Below are 12,571 nucleotides of genomic sequence, written 5' to 3'. Positions count from 1 at the left end.
GTACAGCTCTTTAATCATGGCTGGGTTAAGCGTTCCTATGAAGATTGTGAAAAGATGCCCTTAAAGCACTTCCCGTATGATATTTTGGCTTGTCAACAAAGTAATTCAAATGCTTAAATCTAAAAGATTGTAGTATCAAAAGGATTGTTGTGAAGGTTGTAGTTCGTCTCTAGGTCAAAGGACTGATTGAAGTACTGAGGCCTGAACAACAGGCCCTGACTGAGGCCTGAACAACAGGCTCTGAGCTAAAGTTGACATCTACATGAACCTTCCAACCAAATGTTCTATTTCTATCTGCTCATTAACAGAGCATTATTAGCAATATGCTCTATGTTCATTGGTGAAACACGGATTTGCCTTTCTGTATTTAGAAACTGGACAGGGCCCCATCTGGCCTTGTTTGGGGGTTTAGGATCAAACTCCCTCGGTTCCTCCTTGAGCCCCGGCCAGGCTTTGGGAGAAACCAAAGAGGAGAATGAAACCAGATGTTCCCACACTAGAAGTGATGTCAGCTTGTTTGTTCAACGCTGTCAAAGCTGGGGCCTCTCACAGCGAGGTTGAAGCCTCGGTGCCCGCAAAGCTGGATGTACCTGCAGGAATTCCCAGGGTCTGGGAATGGCTCTCCAGTCCTTGGCTGTGACAGCTTCCCCCAGCTGATGTGAGGATGTGGATGATGGCAAGGTCTGAGGGTGACTGGTGCTGTCTCTTTCTTGATTACTGTACACAATCTTGAGTAGTGATGATTGGGTGCTTTGCTGGGCTTCTCCTTTTGTGATTCTTTGCAGTTTTGCATTATAATAAATTCCACTATTCCTGAACTTGGTGTCTGTGTCTTTGGTGCTGACCCTGCCCACTGGCAAAACAGACACTGAGGGCCCTGGGAGAACCAAAGGGGCCTTGCGACACCGCGGGGCCTCGTGTAACCAAGGGCGCCATAGTGACACCGTGGGGCCCAAAGGAACCAAGGGGCCAGCGTGACACTGCAAGGCCTCGTGGAACCATGGAGAGCATTGTGACACTGTGGGGACTCCTACAATCAAGGGTCCATTGTTTTCCTCTCCCTGCCCCGGCCCCAGCCCTGCAAAGAAGCCCAGTCCTGTCTGGCCCTGCAGCAGGAACTGGAGGCAGTGCAGGTCCGGGACAGTGACTCTGTGTCTGGGATGCTCAGGAGATCCTCAGCTCGGGCAGCTCGTGCAGCCCCAGGGCCCCGCTGCCCAGCACAGCAGCAGAGAGTTGGCTCCGGGGCTCCTCAGGCTGCTCCTGCTGCCATCCCAGGCACAGGGCAGCCTCTTGCCAGGGCTCCTCTGCACACACACGAGCTCCTGCTCTTCTCCTGGCCCATGCCAGCTCCCCACAGGGCCTTTCCCAGGGGAACACGTCTGTGCTGGCCTGAGCAGCCATTGCTGTAGCCTCTGCCCTGCTGCCCAGAGCCCCCGAGCTGGGGGTGCTGCTCTGCAGAGCATGGGGGCTGTGCTGCCCGGGGCCATGGGCTGCCTCTGCTGGGCTCTGCTGCTCAAGCTGGGAGACAGAGCTCTGCAGCTGATGGTGCTCCCTGCACTGACCCCCTCCCACACAGGCTCTGCTGTGGCCATGGAGGGTGCTCAGAGGTGCCTGCCTTGTTCCAGGGCGGGCACATGGGCTGGGGCTGCCCTGGATCCTCCTCTGCAAGTTCCCCGAGGGTCAGACGAGTCACTGCTCAGACTCCTTTCCCTGTACCTGCTGTGTCCCCTGGGCTGCAGAGCTCTCATGGGTCACAGGAAACATTCAGTCCTTTATCTGTGGGTGAGCCCACCCTGGACAGGCCTGTGCCCAGTGAGCTCCACTCACTGCTGATCCCTGGCACACACTGTCCCTGCAGGTCCCCTGTGTTCTGCTGGCAGCTCCCAAGTCCCTCCAGAAGAACATTCCCCTGCCATCAGCCCTGGCACAAGCTGCAGAGCCCCAGGAAGGTTCATCACAGACCATTCACCATCTGGTGGGCACTGGCCACCAACAAGCAAAACCTGAAGCACACCCCAGTCTCTTGAAGGCCACACTGGGACCCTGATCTCATCCCACTGAGCCCTGGGAGAACAAGGAACACAGGCAGCCTCTTTAGAGTCTGGTCCTTGGGCCTGTTCCTGACAGTGACTGTGGAGGGAGAGCAAAGCCTTCCTGCAGTGCCTTCAGGAGATGTCCTTTGCTGATGGAACTGCTGTGGCGGAGCCCAGCTGTGTCCCAGCAGTGCCCATGGCCTGTCCCTGCCTGTGACACGCAGCAGGACTCGCACCACCCGGACAGAGCTGTTGGCCTTACACCATCACAGCGGCTCCAAAGGAGAGAGTGGAAGTAATAAGAGAGGAGCTCTGAAAAGACCAAGCTCTGCTGCTCCCTGGCTGTGCTGCTCTGCTGGGACTCTTCCCCCCCAATGCCTGCAACACTGGCCCTGCCCTCCAGCTCCAGGGATGGACTCAACCAAAGGATCTCAAACAGACACCTTGCTGATGGGTCCTTTATTTAATGTGAATACCCACAGAGCAGACTCCTTATTGACACAGTCCCTGCCAACAGTCACATTCAGCCTGTAAACAGTGAATAAGATGCATAACAAAATCTTTTGGGTACAACCTTAACATACGAGAAGAAAAAAAAGCCACCAAAACCACCACCACCAAAACAACCTGAGAAGGCAGGCTGGGCCTCTAATGATTACACTTTAGCCTATGGAGCTGAAAACAGGCAGGTTTTTGCTTCTGGAAAGCATCCAGTCATCACTTTCCTCAGGGCGTCCCTGAGCTCCTGGTTCCTCAGGCTGTAGATGAGGGGCTTCAGGGCTGGAGGCGCCACCGAGTACAGAACTGGCAGTTCCAGGTCCAGGGATGGGGAGGAGATGGAGGGGGGCTTCAGGCAGGCAACAAAGCCAGTGCTGAGGAACAGGGAGACCACGACCAGGTGAGGGAGGCACGTGGAAAAGGCTTTGTGCCATCCCTGCTCAGAGGGGATCCTCAGCACGGCCCTGAAGATCTGCACATAGGAGAAAACAATGAACACAAAAGAACCAAAAGTTAAACAGATGGAAAACACAACAAGCCCGAGCTCCCTGAGGTGGCAGTGTGAGCAGGAGAGCTTGAGGATGTGTGGGATTTCACAGAAGAACTGGCCCAGGGCATTGCCCTGGCCCAGGGGCAGGGAAAATGTATTGGCCGTGTGCATGAGAGCGTAGAGAAAGGCACTGGCCCAGGCAGCTGCTGCCATGTGGGCACAAGCTCTGCTGCCCAGGAGGGTCCCGTAGTGCAGGGCTTTGCAGATGGACACGTAGCGCTCGTAGCACTCGACAGCGAGGAGGGAAAACTCTGCTGAAATGAAAAAGAGAAAGAGAAAGAGGCTGTGCAGCACCTCCTGCCTACGAGGTGGTTCTGGTGTCCCAAAAGGGAATTGTGCATGGCCTTGGGGACAGTGGTGCAGATGGAGCCCAGGTCGGTGAGGGCCAGGCTGAGCAGGAAGAAGAACATGGGGCTGTGCAGGTGCTGGCCGCAGGCTCCGGCGCTGATGATGAGGCCGCTGCCCAGGAGGGCAGCCAGGGAGATGCTCAGGAAGAGGCAGAAGTGCAGGAGCTGCAGCTGCCGCGTGTCTGCCAATGCCAGCAGGAGGAAGGGGCTGATGGAGCTGCTGTTGCACATTGGCAGTGTCTGGCCATGGGGACCTGTTCATGGAGAAAAGTCAGTGACAGCTTAAGGGAAACGTCTCTCAGCAAAATCAAAGACATGCCCCACAAATCCTTCTCCTGTCACACACTGACACCTTATGGGGATTCAGAGTGTGGCCATAGAGAAGGGCTTTGGCTGGCGTGGGGCCTTGCGAGAGACGGGGCGGGCCGGGGCCATGTCTGGCAGGAGGCGAGACAAAGAGCAAGAGGCGAGACAAAGAGTAGGATAGTTAATGGGAGATTGGGCGAGGAGATGGTAATCTGTAGCCCTTGGAGATGTAAAACATAGAACCTTAGGAGCTGAAGTTTGTAGCTGCTGAACTGCTGGTTTGAACAGTATATAAAGATGGGACTTGTGCGATAGAATTTGGCTTTGCATGCAGCCGGCCAAGTCCGTGTTCGATCACCGACAACACCCTTCTGTTTTTCTAGCAGATCTTCCTTCAGCTCCAGCCGCAGCCCTGGTTGGTGCTGGCTGAGTGTGACATGAGTTTCAGGGCAGTTGCTCCGGGGGTTTTTATAATTCAGCCTTGCTGTGCAGAAGTGGGAGGGGGACAGGGACCTGTCCTGGTGTTCCACTTTGAAAGCCCAGCTAACACAAGGGCACTCCCAGGACCCAAGAACAGGAATGGCAAAAGCTGTTAAAGTGTTCTAGAGGTTTTTATAGCTCCTCTTCATCTCCCCTGCTGACTGTTTTTGGATGTCAGAAACACTCAGCATTTCTGCTGCCCTCGGGGAGAATAGAGCGAGTTCTGTGAGGCAAGGTGGTGAGTGGAGAGTGAGGGGAGGTGGTCTGTCACTCTGTCCTATTCCAAGATCCTCTGGCCTTTCACCCTCCTCAGACAGAGGATAATCACCCTCCCATATTTCCCTTAAAAACCATCCCAATGCTGCTGAGAGCAGATCGATCCACCACAGCCCATCAAATGTCCATCCCCTTCTCGAGCTCTCAGCCCCACACTGGTAGCCAAATACACACATGGCTCGTTTCACCAACCCAACAGCCCTTTCTCCATCATAAAACTTTTGTGTCTCACTGTGGGGCTTTCAGGTAACACCAAGATGCTACACGACCTGTTTGCGCCCTGGAGGCAAGCTCAGAGCTTAGGGGGAATCCTCAAGAAGAAAGCCAAGTGTCCTAATGATGGCATTGGATGTAGGGAGATGGAGCTCCTTCCCTGGCTGCATTGCCCACAGCCGGGCTCTGGGGCCAGCGTCACCCTGAGCCAGCTGTGCCCCCTCCCAGAGCCCCCAGGGCCGGGCAGCTGCTCCCAGCCCTGTGCTCTGCAGAGGGAACTGGGCCCGGGGCTGCAGAGCTGCCCCACGGCTCTGCTGCAGCTCTGCCTGCCCAGGAGGGGCTTCACGCCTTGGACCCCCGGCCCTGAGGGCAGAGGCTTGGCTGAGGGAGAGAGGAGGGGAGGGGGCTTGTTCAGAGGGAGGGGCTGCACTCGAGGGCATCCTGTGGAGGTCTCTAAGCTCTCCCTGCCACAACATTTCTGCCTTTTGTTTTCTCTCATTGCCTGATCTTCTCTCTGCTTGCTGAAGATCTTCCTCCTGGAGCTGTTTCCCTGTGCCTGACCTCTTCCTGCCAGCACTCACAGACCCCAAATCTCTGTGCACTCTCCTTGGCCCTACAGAAACCTGCCTGTGTGCAGGGCACTGGCTGGGGACAGGTTCTGTTTGCAGCTGGGAGAAAGGACAGCTCAGACTGAGCCCGGTGGGTCCAGCAAAGGTGATGCCGGTGCGGTGCATGGGCAGAGGAGTGTCTTGAAAGCACTTTAGGAAACTCCTGCAGAGCACTCAAGTTACAGTTCCGATGCCTTAGGGACTCTTAAAAATGATGAATGCCTTTATCACTTCCCCCCTCCCATTCCCCAAGAGTAGGAGACTGAAAACAGTCTCAGGAAATTTCATCCCTATAGAAAGGATTGTGTTGGAAATACTACTGGACTGAGCTGAAGGCCTGAGCATGTCCTCATGTTCTACACCAGAGATACTCAGAGAATGTACTTCCTGAATCCACAGTCAGTGGCATGTTCCAGCTTGAGGAGATCACTCCTGGAACTGCAGCTGCACTGTCCTGCAGCCAGAGGCTTCCTGTGTCAAGGGCTGGGAATGATTCTCCCCAGGTCACTTCTCAGCATCTTCCCAGCCCTAACTGATGGAACCCCTCTGTGCCTCTGTGCTGTGCCCGGGCTGGCTGCAGGCAGTGCCCCAGCCGCCGGAAAGGCAGATCCTGTCCCTCCCTCATTGCTCGGGACTCTTCCCGGGGCACTGGGATGTGGGCATGTGCAATGCCAAGGGCAGCACCATGGGGTGGCCCCTGCCATGCTGCTGAGCAGGAAAAAAGAGGCAATGAGGCCCCAGGGCTGCAGGGGTCACTTGTCTCCCAACTGGCCTCAGGGCCAGGGACAGCAGCCCTGGCCAAAGTGCTGCAGAAGTTGCCTCTGTCAGGGCCTTGCAGCTTCTGCACACCCCTCTGCCCTCTCTGGCCCAGGCTGTCCCACGGTGTCCCTGCCCTGCGCCTCTGTCCCTGCAGGCTGTCCTCATCCCCCCGGCTGCCCCACCTGGCTGGCCCCTTCCTTTGCTGGCAGCTCTGCGTCCTGCCTGCCTCTGCCTGGGCACACAGAGCCTTGGGCTGCTCCAGACTCCTTCTGGGGGACACGTTGCACCACTGCACTGCCCGGGGAGAGAAATTCCTTTCTCCTCATGTCCAGTTTGGACCTCCCCAGCTGCCCTTTGCATTAATTCTTTCTTTTGCCGGCTGTTCTCTACTGTGTCAAAAGGATCCACCATCTCTGAAACCACCCTTCAAGCCCTCCCAGGACTCTCCTCCGCTGTCCTCAGTCTCCACTCCACTGAGCACAGAGCTCCTTTGTCCCTGTGTAGTGATCATGTGCTTGAGGCCACGGGCACCTGGACAAGAAGGTCAGTTCTTTTCTACAGCAAGGAAACCACAGAAGCCCAGTGTTTTGAAGGCAGATGAGAGGCAGCCACCAGAGGCCAAGGCAAGCCAGACCTGTGTGTCCTTGCAGCTTCTGTCTGAAAGCAACCCTTGGACATATGGGGAGTTTTGGAGGTGGAATTCCATTTCAGCTGTGCGTGCCTGGACCGGAATGACAGTTCTTCTCGCCAGGAAGGAAAGGGCAGAGCCCCAGTGTTTCAAAGGCTGATTAGTGGTGGCTCAAGGAGGCCAAGGCCAGCCAGACCTGTTTGTCTTGGCAGCTTTTGTCTTGGAGCAATCCTTGGATAGACGGATCTTGGGCGGCCAAATCCCACTTTTGTCCATGGACGTCTGACCCATAAGGACAGTTCTTTTCCACTGGCAGAAAAGTGAGGAGCCCCAGTGTTTCAAAGGCTGATGAGAGCTGGCCCTCAGGAAGCCAAGGGAAGCTGGACATTCCTGGCAGCTTTTGTCTGGGAGCTATTCCTTGGATAGATGGAATTTCAGAGGTGGATTCCCAATTTTGGCCATGGATGGCTGGACTTGAAAGATGGTTTTTTCCATGGCAAGAAAAGCACAGCCCCCCTGTGTTTTGAAGGCAGATGTGAGGTGGCCCCTAAGAGGCCAAGGCCAGCCTGAGCTGTCTGTCCTGGCAGGTTTCACATGGGAACAATCCTCGGATAGAATCCAATTTGGAGGTAGAATCCTAATTTCAGCCATGGGTCCCTGGAGGAGGACAGCTCTTTCCCACAGAAAGGAAAGCACGGAACTCCAGCGTTTCAGGGGCAGAGGAGAAGCAACCCTCAACATGCCAAGGTCAGCTGGACCAGGCAGGTGGCCCCCAGGAGGCCAAGCCAACCAGTCCTGTTCCACGTTCTTTGCAGCCTTGGGGCCCTGCAGCATCACAATTGCCCCTTAGTTCCATGAGGCCCCATGGTATCACAAGAGATCTTTGTTCCCCTGAGGCCCAGCAATATCACAGTGGTCTCCTTGGCTCTACAGCGGCACAAAGGCCCCTTGCTTCCATGAGGCCTTGCTGTGTCAAAACGGTTTCCTTGGTTCCACGGGGCTGCAAAATAACACAATGGCCCACTGGTTCCATGAGGTCACAGAGTGTCACAGCGGTCTCCATGATTCCATAAGGTCCTGCAGCGTCACAGTGACTCCTTGGTTCTATTGGGCTTCCCAGGATCACAATGGCCCCTTGCTTCCACAAGGCCTGGCTGTGTCACACTGGCCCTTTGCTTCCATGAGACCTTGCAGTGTCACAATGGTTTCCTTGGTTCTATCAGGCCCTGTGGTGTCACAATGGCCCCTTGATTCCATTGGGCCTCTTACTGTTACATAGTTCTTAGTTCTGTGACGCCCTGTAGTGTCACAGTGGTCTCCTTGGCTCCATGGTGCCACGCAGTGTCACAACGGCCCCTTGGTTCTCTGAGGCCCGGCTGTGTCACAATGGCCCCTGGCTCCCATGAGGCCCTGTGATGTCACAATGGTCTCATTGGTTCCACGAGGCCCTGCAGTTCCACAATGGCCCTTTGGTCTCACAAGGCCTTGGAGTGCCATAATAGTCTCAGCGGGTTCCCCCGCTGCTTCACAATGGCCTCCTTGGTTCCATGGTGCCCCGTAGCGTAACAATGGTATCCTTGCTTCCACACAGTCAGAATGGCCCCGGGGCCTCCTGGAGCCCCACAGTGTCACTACGATCCCCTTGATTCCACCAGGCCCTGCCGTGCTACAATGACCCCTTGGTTATACAAGGCCCTGCAGTGTCACAATGGCCCCTTGGTTCTGAAGTGTGCAAGAGCCTAATACTAAGAGAAAGGCTCCAAAAAACGCTGCGTCATTATCACTGCTCAACACCGGAAAGGCTTCAAAAGTGCTTCATCATTATGGCTGCTTATCATAATCACTCTTGAATGCCTGGAAACTACGTGCCGTACGGGCCGTGCATAGCCCGCCTTGAGGCCCATAAAAAGGAAGGCAAAACGGGTGCAAAATGTGGAGGCGAAAGCAAAAGGTAGAATCCCCGCCCTTTGCCTTTCCCCCCACCACCACCATCGCCTGCTGCCAGACACCCTGAGGCCTCCGGGAGCCGACGCCGCCCGCCTGGGGAGCACCCCCCAATCCTTCACCCCTGCACTGAAATCCCGAGGGAGTTGTGCAACCCCTAGCCCTGCTCCTTCGTCCCAGGCGCACCGAGGTTCAGCTGCAAGCATCGAGCCTGCATCTCGGAGGATGGGCCGCCGCTTTCCAGCCAAACTGCTCCAGACATCAGAAGAGGCAGATAAGACCCTTCAAACAACAGGAAAAAAAAGGGCAAAAACCTCTCCACTTCCCCCACCCTGTCTCAGCAGCAACAAAGGTAGCACAGTGTGGTGCTGACTTATCCTATGCTTTTTAGAATAACCTTGGCTTTTTCTAACTTTTCTCCACTTTTCTCCTTCTTTCTCTTTGCCTCTCTTACCATTAGATAAACAGATACCCATTTTTTTGGCACCAACATTTAATCTCGTTTGGTTTTAATCTGGTCTTTGGGAATATTTTGAACCTTCAAAGTTCTTTCCTTTTATACTCAGAGATTTTGGTTTCTTTGCCCTTCTGGGTGTAAATCAGATAGTAACAAAGTGTCATAATGCTCTCCACAGTTCCATGAGGCCCCACAATGTCCCAATGGACTTTTGGTTCCATGAACTTTGGTACTGTCAGCAACAGTCTCCTTGGGTCCGCAGTGTCACAATGGACCCTTGGCTCCATGAGGTTCCGTAGTGTAACATGGACGCCTTGACTCCATGAGGTTGTGGAGTGTCACAAGGATCTCCTTGGTTCTGCGGCCCTGCTGTGTGACAATGGGCCTGTGCTTCCATGAAGTTCTGTACTGTCAGCCATGATCTCCTTGCTTGCACAGTGTCATAACTGACCCTTGGTTCCATCAGGTGCCTGGCCTCCAACAGCCTCTAAGAGACCCTTATGGCCCCTCAAGGCCCCTCACAGCCCCTCATGACCCCTCAATGTCCCTCACAGTTCCCCATGGCCCCTCATGGCAGCTCACAGTCCCTCACAGCCCCTCACAGTTCCTGGCCACTCATGACCCTTCACAGCCCCTAACAAACCCTCAAGGCACCTCACAGCCCTTCACAGCCCCTCAAAACCTCTTGGAGATCTTCTGCAGCCTAAGTAATTTCTGTGTTAATCCCACTGAAACAACCAAAAGTGGAGAAGTGGAGTAAAAATAAAGAAATTAAGCAAAGAGGTCTAAAGCTGGTTAATTTTACTGGAATTTGGGGGTGAATTTGGGGTTCAGGGGAATATTTGGGAGGATCTGAGTGTTGTGGAGCCACGAAGCCAGGCAGACTGGGACCACAATCTCACAGTTGTGCTGGCAGAACGTGTCCACCTGAGCCAGTCTGTTCTCCAGGAATTCCAGTTGTCTGTCTGAGTCCCTGCCCTGAGTCTCCCCATTTGGGGTGTGGCCTCCCAAGTGCCCAAATCGCTGCTGAAGTGCCCAAGCTGCTCCTGGCTGTGGATGTTCCTGTCCCCCAGCCTGTCCTGGTCGGTGCCATGGGGTGTGGGAGGGGGTCTGAGTGCTCCTTGGGGGACTGGGATGGGCTTTTATGGCCCTTGGAGCTGTTTGAGGTGCTGAGACAGGGTTTGGGGGCTTTTGGGGCAGTCTGTGTGGGAGTTTTGGGGTGTTGGCAGGGCTGTGTGGCTTGGAGAGAATTTGGGTGGGTGTTGGGGGAGATGGGTTGGGAATTTTGTGGCTTTTGGGGCCACTGCTATTGCAGGGAGTGGTTGGGGGAGTCGTGGCTGGGAGCTGTGGGGTGGTTTGAGGGGTCTGGGAGTGGCTGTGGAGCTGGGAGGGGGTTTTAGGGCAGATGTGACCTCCTCCCCAGATAGCCAAACTCGCCACCAGACCCCACCCCCAAGATGCTGCCAGGAGTCGGGGGCTCCATGTTGCGGTTCATCCTCCTGGTGCTGCAGGAGAAGGTGAGGGGGGGTCCCCAGGGGCCGTGTGTGTCCCCCCAGAGCGTGTGTGACCTCCCCCATGCCGGTGTCACCCCCTTTTCCCTGCCCACAGGGCTCCTGAGGCAGCCCCTGCTGCCCCGGGAGGGAATTTGGGGAGGGGGCAGAGGGGGTGCGCAGCCCCCGCCGGGGGATGACCCCGGCCCAGCGCCCTTCGTTCAGCACCGAGCTGGGCTTGGGGCCGCAGGAGGGAGAGGCCGATGGGAAGCAGATCCTGCAGGGGGGACAGGGCTTGGGCTCAGGGCAAGGTCCTGCCCTGCACACCTGGCTCAGGTGTGAGCCTGCCCCGGGAAGGGAGCGGGACATTGCCATCCCCAGGGATCAGGGCTGGGAGCAGCGCTGGGAGCACGGACATGGAAATCCTGGGAGCCACTGGGACCGCCCTGGGGGGTGAATGATCCCCCCCAGCACCTTTCCAGGCCGCCCTGCGAGCTGAGAAATGCTCGCTGGGCCTCGGCCTTGGCCAAGAGCCCCCGGGCTCAGCTGCTCTGAGCTCAGGCGCTGCCGGCTCCCGCAGCCCGCCCAGGGCCGCCCTGCCCGTGCCGGGGCTGTGCTGGAATTCTCTGCTGCTGCTGGGCCACTCGGGGGCTCTGGCCCAGCAGGAAAGGTGACCCTGAGCCAGGAGCTTTCCTTGGCCGCAGCAAAGCCTCGGCACGGAAAGACCTTCCCAGCGCTGGGCCCTGGGCCGGGAGGGATTGTGCCACCAGAGCTGTCCCTCCATTTCTTCTGCCAGGCAGCTTTAGCTCATGAAAAGTGGAAAAGCCAGAGCTGCCTCTCAGCTTTCCACAGCGCCCGCAGAGCTCCAGGGCAAGGTCCTGGCCCTGGCTCGGGGCTGGGCCGGGGCCAGCGGCAGAAAATCAACTTGCAGCTTGGGCCCCGCAGCAGGGAGGAGCAGCAATTGCTGGCTGAGAGAGACTCTTGCCAAGGGCCTGCGGGGCCGGGCCCCAGGGAACGGCTTCCCGCTGCCCGAGGGCAGGCTGAGATGGGATGTGGGGCAGCAATGGTTCCCTGGCAGGGCGCTCAGGGCCTGGCACAGGCTGGCCCCAGAAGCTGCGGCTGCCCCCGCATCCCTGCAAGTGTCCCAGGCCGGCTCGGCCATTGGGGCTTCCTGCCCAGGAGGGCTGGGCTGGGCTGGGCTGGGGCTGCTGAGGGCGGGATGGGCTCTGCCTGAGACAGCTGAAGGCTGCGCATGATGAGGCCGGGGGGACCCCGTTCCTCAGTGGGTTCTGGGGTATCCTGGGGCTCCTGGGGCTCCGTGCTTTCCTTCCTAAAGAAGAGAACCATCCTTCTCATCCAGGCTCCCATGGCCAAAACTGAGATTTACCTCCCAAATTCTGTCTATCCAAGGATTGCTCCCAGACAAAAGCTGCCATGAGAGACAGGTCTGGCTGCTCTCGCCCATGGTGGCCACCTCTCATCTTCTTTCAAAACTCTTGGACTTTGTGCTTTTCTTTCATGTGGAATAAACCCATCCTTCTCAACAAACGCCCATGGCCAAAATTGGGATTCCACCTCCCAAATTCCCAATATCCAAGGGCTGCTCCCAGACAAACCTGCCAGGACAGACAGATGTGGCTGGCCTTGGCCTCTGGTGGCTGTGTCTCCTCTGCCCCTGAAACCCTGGGGCTCGGTGCTGCCCTTCCTCTGGAGACCACTGTGACCCTGCGTGGCCTCGTGGAACCCAGGGGCCGTTGTGACCCTGCAGGGCTGGTGGCACCAAGGGGACCATTGTGACCCTGTGGCTTTCCATGGAACCAAGGGGCCACTGTGGCACTGCTGGCCCCAAAGAACCGAGGGGCCTTTGTGACAGGGCAGCTGGGGAGGCCCAGAGTGGACACCAGGAGAAAGGAATTTCCCTCCCAGGCAGGGCTGGGCTGCAACACGTCCCCCAGAAGGAGTCTGGAGCAGCCCAAGGCTTT

At 56.7% G+C, this 12,571-nt stretch overlaps 1 pseudogene across 1 annotated transcript; it reads right to left on the bottom strand.

Moving 5' to 3' along the window:
* Positions 1–2,700: 2,700 nt before the first annotated feature.
* Positions 2,701–3,659, bottom strand: LOC309585563 (olfactory receptor 14C36-like; annotated as a pseudogene). The gene has a single exon. The product of its transcript is annotated as an olfactory receptor 14C36-like (transcript).
* Positions 3,660–12,571: the final 8,912 nt, after the last annotated feature.

Source organism: Coloeus monedula, assembly GCF_965178545.1.
Source record: "Coloeus monedula genome assembly, contig: HAP1_SCAFFOLD_73, whole genome shotgun sequence".
In the NCBI taxonomy this organism is placed as follows: Eukaryota; Metazoa; Chordata; class Aves; order Passeriformes; family Corvidae; genus Coloeus; species Coloeus monedula.
Note: the sequence above shows the minus strand (reverse complement) of the source record. Positions and strands in the feature narration are given on the sequence as shown.